We start from the raw sequence: 7431 nt of genomic DNA, 5'->3' as shown, positions 1-7431 counted from the left end.
CTCCTCCTTAAGGGAAGGAGGAGGCCTGCACTTCCCGAACCTGCCGCACCGCAGCGGGCGCCGCAGCGCCGGAATAGCACCGAAATTCAGCGCGTTGCGCCAGTTTTCAGGCGCAAACAGCTCTCAGCAGCGCCGGCAGCCGTTTGGGCGCAGAACTATTGAATTTTGGGCCCGACCAGCGCGACTTAGCTCCGGCACTAACTTCCGGCGCTAAAGCCCTGGCTGCGCCAAAACTCAATTTCTAGGCCTTAGTGCCCCCGCTTTCTTTGTACACACTGGTATCAGCCCTTTGCCTTCTGTATCAGTACACCTGTTGTTGTATTCCCGTTATGTTAATTCCAGTTTTGCAGACATTGATTGGAGCATTTAAGTAGAGACCAGCGGAGGACAGTGCCAGTGAAACAAATACTACAAACATGCCATAACAAGTTAGATACCAGCAAAAAATACTCCCACTAAAAGTTTTACTTTCAGTTTGGGCTGCTGGAGAATTCCAACTTCTGACTGCAGCATCGTCACTGTGAGTGCCTGTTACAACGGGTGTTAGCCTGAAATTTCAGTAGAGAACTTAACCTTAGCCATTAGGAAGCATGAACAACTTTCTTTCTGACATATATGCTGTGCACGGCTGTGCTGTAGAACACTATAAGGGAAAGAATATTTAACATTGTGACTGTTAGAAATATCCGTGATTCAGGGGTAAGAGGTAATAGCATCAATACAAAGTGCTCCGACTGTGGTATGTCTGACATGAAGTCAATTATCCAATCAGGTCTATAATCAGGGCTTGAAGATCTTGACGACAATGCAGTAAATTGTGAGGGAAGGTTTGGCAGACTGATAATTAGCTGGAGTAGCTCCAAAACATCTTAGACCAGTGCTTGGGATACAAAACCCAGGATGTTGGTCTCAAGTCAGTGATTTAACCATAGTGTTGGACAGTCCAGGTAACAAATCCACTTAAGCCCCACTCCAAGACATTGAGCTCTCTGCAATGGTTTGAGGTATTCTGATGCTGATACCTCACAACACTCTCACATCCCAAATTGCATCAATACAGTTCCTTTAGTGGAACTGCTATCACAGCGCACCACAAAGGATAAAAAAAACAAGCACCTAATGTGCAGTGAGAAGTGTACACATGCCACATGGTAAAATAACAAAATAGAGTGGGCACAAAAATGTTCCTATAAAATAAATCATTTTGTATCACATAATACCCATAAAGTCATTCACTGATGAATATTTTTTAATTTCCAGTGTATTTATCCTTACAAGGAATAAATAGTGATAAGTTTTTGTGGAATTCAGGCAGAAATAGTAAGGTTACCTATACCTTTTGAGCAGGAATTGATTAAATCTGAATAACATGCAGTGGGCACAATACTGAATAGTGGATGATGGTAATCATATTGGCACATGTGATTCACTCAATTAAAATGAGTGCACATTTGGTTTAACAAATTTCTTGTGCAGCGCTGGCTCACCTTCTACTGGTGTAGGCTGTTGACATCCTTCTTCATCCATAAGCATGTCATAGGACCGTTCTTCATTAATGTCTAGGTGGATGTTCCTCTGAATGATTAAGTTATGTAGAGTGCAGTAAACTACAAAAAATCTAACACTTTGCATGATGCTCTAACTGTTTCTCTTCCATTTTTGTGAAATGGATGGACCTGTGAGCCTTCTAGAACAGTGCATCAGTCACCTCTTGAATGCAGGTGGACATAGTGCCTTATCTTGTATACAAGAAAATAAATCACCTACTGGTGCCTGAAAGAACCAAGTAGCCAGAAAATTAATGGCTGCTCTCACTTTGACAGCCACAGGCAGAGCAGTTTAGAGTACTGATGTTCCTTTACGTCAGCTTCCAGCTTTGCAAGTATCTCAAACTATACCTTCCCAGAATGTCTGAATCTTTGTATACAGTGCTATTCTTATAGGCTTAGATATCCATGAAAAGCCTATAGAGCCCTTACTTACAGTAAGGTTTTCACCACATTATCTTTCTCATGTATGCTCACCCCTCATCTTTTCCTATTATAGCTCTATTGTTAGAACTGATGGTGTAAATTCCAAGTTCTCTCCCATCAGGCGACAACATTTATTTTGTTAGCATTTTTAAAAACCTGGTGCCAATGTGATTTATGGAAATAATTAAATATATAATTTTAAAATTCAAAACAAGCTGCTTGCTTTAAACAATTGAATTATCCTTCATCCATCCCCCGGAATATTTGTCTCAGTTACTGTTTCAACCCACAAATGTAAAACAGCACTGCAGTAAACTTATATCAGAAAGTATGAAATATCGTTGCTGCCACCCAATGTAACCTTAATGCCTTTTTCTTATTCGTTCATGGGATGTGGGCACCGCCAGCAAGGCCAGCAGTTATTGCCCATCCTAATTGCCCTTCAGAAGGTGGTGGTGAGCCGCCTTCTTGAATCGCTGCAGTCCATGTGTTGGAGGGAGTTCCAGGCTTTTGACACAGCCACAATGAAGGAACCGTGATATATTTCCAAGTCAGGATAGTGTGTGACTTGGAGGGGAACTTAGAGGTGGTGGTGTTCCCATGCACCTGCTGCCCTTGTCCTTTGAGGTGGTAGAGGTCACGGGTTTGGGAGGTGCTGTCGAAGAAGCCTTAGCGAGTTGCTGCAGTGCATCTTGTAGATGGTACACACTGCAGCCACGGTACGCCGATGGTGGAGGGAGTGAATGTTTAAGGTGGTGGATGAGGTGCCGATCAAGTGGGCTGCTTTGTCCTGGATGGTGTCGAGCTTCTTGAGTGCTGTTGGAGCTGCACTCATCCAGGCAAGTGGAGAGTATTCCTTCACACTCCTTACTTGTGCCTTGTAGAAAGGCTTTGGGGAGTAAGGAGGTGAGACACTCGCTGCAGAATATCCAGCCTCTGACCTGCTGTTGTTGCTACAGTATTTATATGGCTGATCCAGTTAAGTTTCTGGTCAATGGTGACCCCCAGGATATTGATGGTAGGGGATTCGCCAATGGTAATGCCGTTGAATGTCAAGGGGCAGTAGTTAGACACTCTCTTGTTGGAGACAGTCATTGCCTGGCACTTGGGTGGCGCGAATGTTACTTGCCGCTTATCAGGCCAAGCCTGAATGTCATCCAGGACTTGCTGCATGCGGGCATGGACTGCTTCATTATCTGAGGAGTTATGAAAGGAACTGAACACTGTGCAATCATCAGCGAACATCCCCACTTCTGACCTTATGATGGAGGGAAAGTCATTGATGAAGCAGCTGAAGATGGTTGGGCCTAGGACACTGCCCTGAGGAACTCCTGCAGCGATATCCTGAGGCTGAGATGATTGACCTCCAACAACCACAACCATCTCCGTTTGTGCTAAGTATGACTCCAGCCAATGGAGAATTTTCCCCTTGATTCCCATTGACTTCAGTTTTACTAGGGCTCCTTGATGCCACACTCGGTCAAATGATGCCTTGATGTCAAGGGCAGTCACTCTCACCTCACCTCTGGAATTCAGCTTCTTTGTCCATGTTTGGACCAAGGCTGTAATGAGGTCGGGAGCCGAATGGTCTTGGCTGAACCCAAATTGGGCATCGGTGAGCAGGTTATTGGTGAGTAAGTGCCGCTTGATAGCACTGTCGTTGACACCTTCCATCACTTTGCTGATGATTGAGAGTAGACTGATTGGGCGGTAATTGGCCGGACTGGATTTGTCCTACTTTTTGTGGACAGCACATACCTGGGCAGTTTTCCACATTGTTGGATAGATGCCAGTGTTGTAGCTGTACTGGAACAGCTTGGCTAGAGGGGCGGCTAGTTCTGGAGCACAAGTCTTCGGCATAATTGCTAGGATGTTGTCGGGGCCTATAGCCTTTGCTGTATCCAGTGCGCTCAGCCGTTTCTTGATATCATATGGAGTGAATCGATTTGGCTGAAGACTCGTTTCTGTGATGGTGGGGACCACAGGAGGAGGCCGATATGAATCATCCACTCAGCACTTCTGGCTGAAGATGGGTGCAAACACTTCACCCTTGTCTTTTGCACTCACGTGCTGGGCTTCGCCATCATTGAGGATGGGGATATTCATGAAGCCTCCTCCTCCCGTTAGTTGCTTAATTGTCCACCACCATCCATGACTGGATGTAGCAGGACTGCGGAGCTTTGATCTGATCAGTTGATTGTGGGATCACTTAGCTCTGTCGATAGCATGCTTCTTCTGCTGTTTAGCATGCATGTAGTCCTGTGTTGCAGCTTTCCCAGGTTGGCACGTCATTTTTTAGTTACGCTGGTGCTGCTCCTGGCTTGCTCTTCTGCACTCCTCATTGAACCAGGGTTGGTCCCCTGGCTTGATGGTAATGGTAGAGTGAGGGATATGCTGGGCCATGAGGTTACAGGTTGTGGTGGAATACAGTTCTGCTGCTGCTGATGGCCCACAGCGCCTCATGGATGCTCAGTTTTGAGCTGCTAAATATGTTCCAAATCTATCCTATTTAGCACGGTGGTAGTGCCACACAACACGATGGAGGGTGTCCTCAGTGTGAAGACGTGACTTCGTCTCCACAAGGGCTGTGCGGTGGTCATTACCACCAATGCTGTCATGGACAGATGCATCTGCGACAGGTAGATTGGTGAGGACGAGGTCAAGTAGATTTTTCCCTCTTGTTGGTTCTCTCATCTCCTGCTGCAGGCCTGGACGGCTATTTACTTCACAATGTCAATTTTCACATAAAATGACTGACAATCCCCCAATAGCCCCATAAACAATGAAAAAAAATCTGTGAAAGAAAATCTTATGAAAATTAGAGCACACATGCGAGCACAAGGATTAATGTTTTTGAAGTGATTTATTTCTCTAGGATGAGGAACCAAAGTAGAGGGAGAAACCTTGTTCCCTGTATTGCCCTGCACTTCTCCGGTATCCTAAATAACCACATATTTGAAAGTAAATTTAAACTGAACTAAGAAAAGAAATCATATTCTCATAAAATTGTGTATTGCTCAAAAAGATCCCTGAGAATGCTGACGTGAAATCTTAAAGGAGCACATGTTCACTATTACTTTGTGAAAGATTTAATTATGGGATTTGATCTCCAGCATTTTGAGAAGATGAGAAATAAGGGGGGATTATTTATATTTGAGGAAGGTTGTCAATTTGGTTGCAATGTCATATGATGTTGCACTTAATTGGATAATTGATCCAAATCTTTAAACTCTCTGAAGTGACCCTATTGTGATATATTTATATTGGAAAATGGTATAATTGAAGGCTGAACTATAATTGAAGGGTACAATAGCTAGAATCAGGAGTGTTGTATGATCAGGTTGGCAGTAAGGTTTTAGCTTGAAGTCAATCAGTCTATATGCTGTAAGAGGAAGTAAGCTGATGCAGAAGGACAGAGAGGGATGCTATGGAGAAAGATAGTGATTCAAGTAATCCTTGGAACATGATCCCAGCAGTTATACTGGGATCACACCAACTGCTCTCCAGCGCTGATCTGACAGAGGTCAGAAGGGGGGCACATAACTTGCATGCAACAGGCGTGCGCAAGCACCACTATGGGCTTGTCTTTGGTGCCTGCATGCCAGGTGCAGTTATAAAATTGGGTGCCAACCATGCCTCTTGGAGTGGAGCAGATTGTTATGCTCCTCCTTCAGACCCCAGTCATGTCTTCTTGCCCCACTTTGTAAGGGGGCTGAAAAAAATTCTGCGCTTTCTTCTAGGGACTATGCTGTCCTTGCTGACCTGGACCTCCCCAGAGCAGGTCAGTATGCTTCATCTCACTCAGTGTACTGGCCTCCAGAGATACACTGGGCCCTAATTGAGCCAGAGATGTGGAAATACTTGCTGTAGGGAGTCTCTGCTGCCCCACACCCCCCATGACATTTGCCTTATAAGTAGTGGGGTGAAGGGGGGAGGGCAGTTCCGCCCGTTATGAGGCATGTCAGAAACTCATGGAAACAGTGGACTCCTGGCACAAGCGGGTCCCTTCTGTTTTCTGGTGGGTTCCACTGGTGACTAGCTGGAGTTCTGATGGGACATTAGTGGAATCCCTGTGGATTTCAGGGCCAGTGTGATTAGGTCTAGGAAAAGTGACATCTGGGTTAGATGGAAAGCAATGTGAAACTGGCAACAGGAAGAGCTACAGATTGGATTGTTTTGATACAAATTGTACCCATAGATAGCTTCCCCTGGGTACGTTAGAAAAAAACAAGTCATGTAAAAGACCACCCATTAAAATTCACATTCCATTGCTGACTAATTTTCAGTCAGCCATAAAATCAGTTAAAAAAGCAACAAAATTATGGCATATATTGATACTGTTCCTCTTATTTTTGCCATGATTTGTTTTGGGGGCTGAGAAGAGCAGTCAGGACAAGGAAAATCTGAACATAATCTTTGATGAAACGTGTTAAAAGCAGTTCAGTGAAATAGATACAGAAGGAAAGCAACAAGAAAGAATTAGACAGGAGAGTGCTTGGAGGAGATGGGAAGATGCCTGTGTGGTCATCTGAGAAATTAATAAAGCACATTCCCTAGTACAGGTAGACTATCCTTTATCCGAAAACCTCGGGACCAGCCGTGTTTCGGTTTTCAGAAAATTTCGGATTTCAGAAGGTATTTTATAAGACTGGGAAATTTGTCAGGGGTGGGGGTCGGTGGGGGGTCGGGGTCAGCGGGGGGGGTCGGCGGGGGGTCGGGGGTGGGGGTCGGCGTCGGCGTGGGGGTCGGCGGGGGTCGGCGTCGGCGGGGGGTCGGCGGGGGGTCGGCGGGGGTCGGCGGGGGGTCGGGGGCGGGGGTCGGCGTCATGCGCACGACTTACGCTGAACAAAAAAACTTTCGGTTTTTAGAGGTTTTCGGTTTTCGGAAGTTCGGATAAAGGTTGGTCTACCTGTACATTGATTTTTGCAGGGACAATGAAAATGGTATCAATTTAGAAATGTTACACCCTTACTTCTCAGGCAACACATGTATATACTAACTGGAGTGCCCGGTGCGCCGAGGGTTTTTTGAGGGCATATAAATGAGTTTGTCTGTCTGTCTGTCTGTGTGGGAAGGAGAGAGAGAGAGAGAGAGGGAAGGAGAGAGAGAGAGAGGGAAGGAGAGAGAGGGAAGGAGAGAGAGAGAGAGGGAAGGAGAGAGAAAGGGAAGGAGAGAGAGAGGGAAGGAGACAGAGAGAGAGAGGCAAGGAGAGAGAGAGAGGGAAGGAGAGAGAGAGAGAGAGGGAAGGAGAGAGAGAGAGAGGGAAGGAGAGAGAGAGAGAGGGAAGGAGGGAGAGAGAGAGAGGGAGGGAGAGAGAGAGAGGGAAGGAGAGAGAGAGAGGGAAGGAGAGAGAGAGAGGGAAGGAGAGAGAGAGAGAGGGAAGGAGAGAGAGACAGAGAGAGAGAGGGAAGGAGAGAGAGAGGGAAGGAGACAGAGAGCAATAAAAAGAAAATTCTAC

At 45.9% G+C, this 7431-nt stretch overlaps 1 pseudogene; it reads right to left on the bottom strand.

The window, feature by feature from the left end:
* Positions 1-581: 581 nt before the first annotated feature.
* Positions 582-7431, bottom strand: part of LOC147114998 (uncharacterized) — an 85805-nt pseudogene continuing 78955 nt past the window's right edge.

Source organism: Somniosus microcephalus, chromosome 7 (assembly GCF_052327205.1).
Source record: "Somniosus microcephalus isolate GS21.2 chromosome 7, FLI_Smic_1.0, whole genome shotgun sequence".
In the NCBI taxonomy this organism is placed as follows: domain Eukaryota; kingdom Metazoa; phylum Chordata; class Chondrichthyes; order Squaliformes; family Somniosidae; genus Somniosus; species Somniosus microcephalus.
Note: the sequence above shows the minus strand (reverse complement) of the source record. Positions and strands in the feature narration are given on the sequence as shown.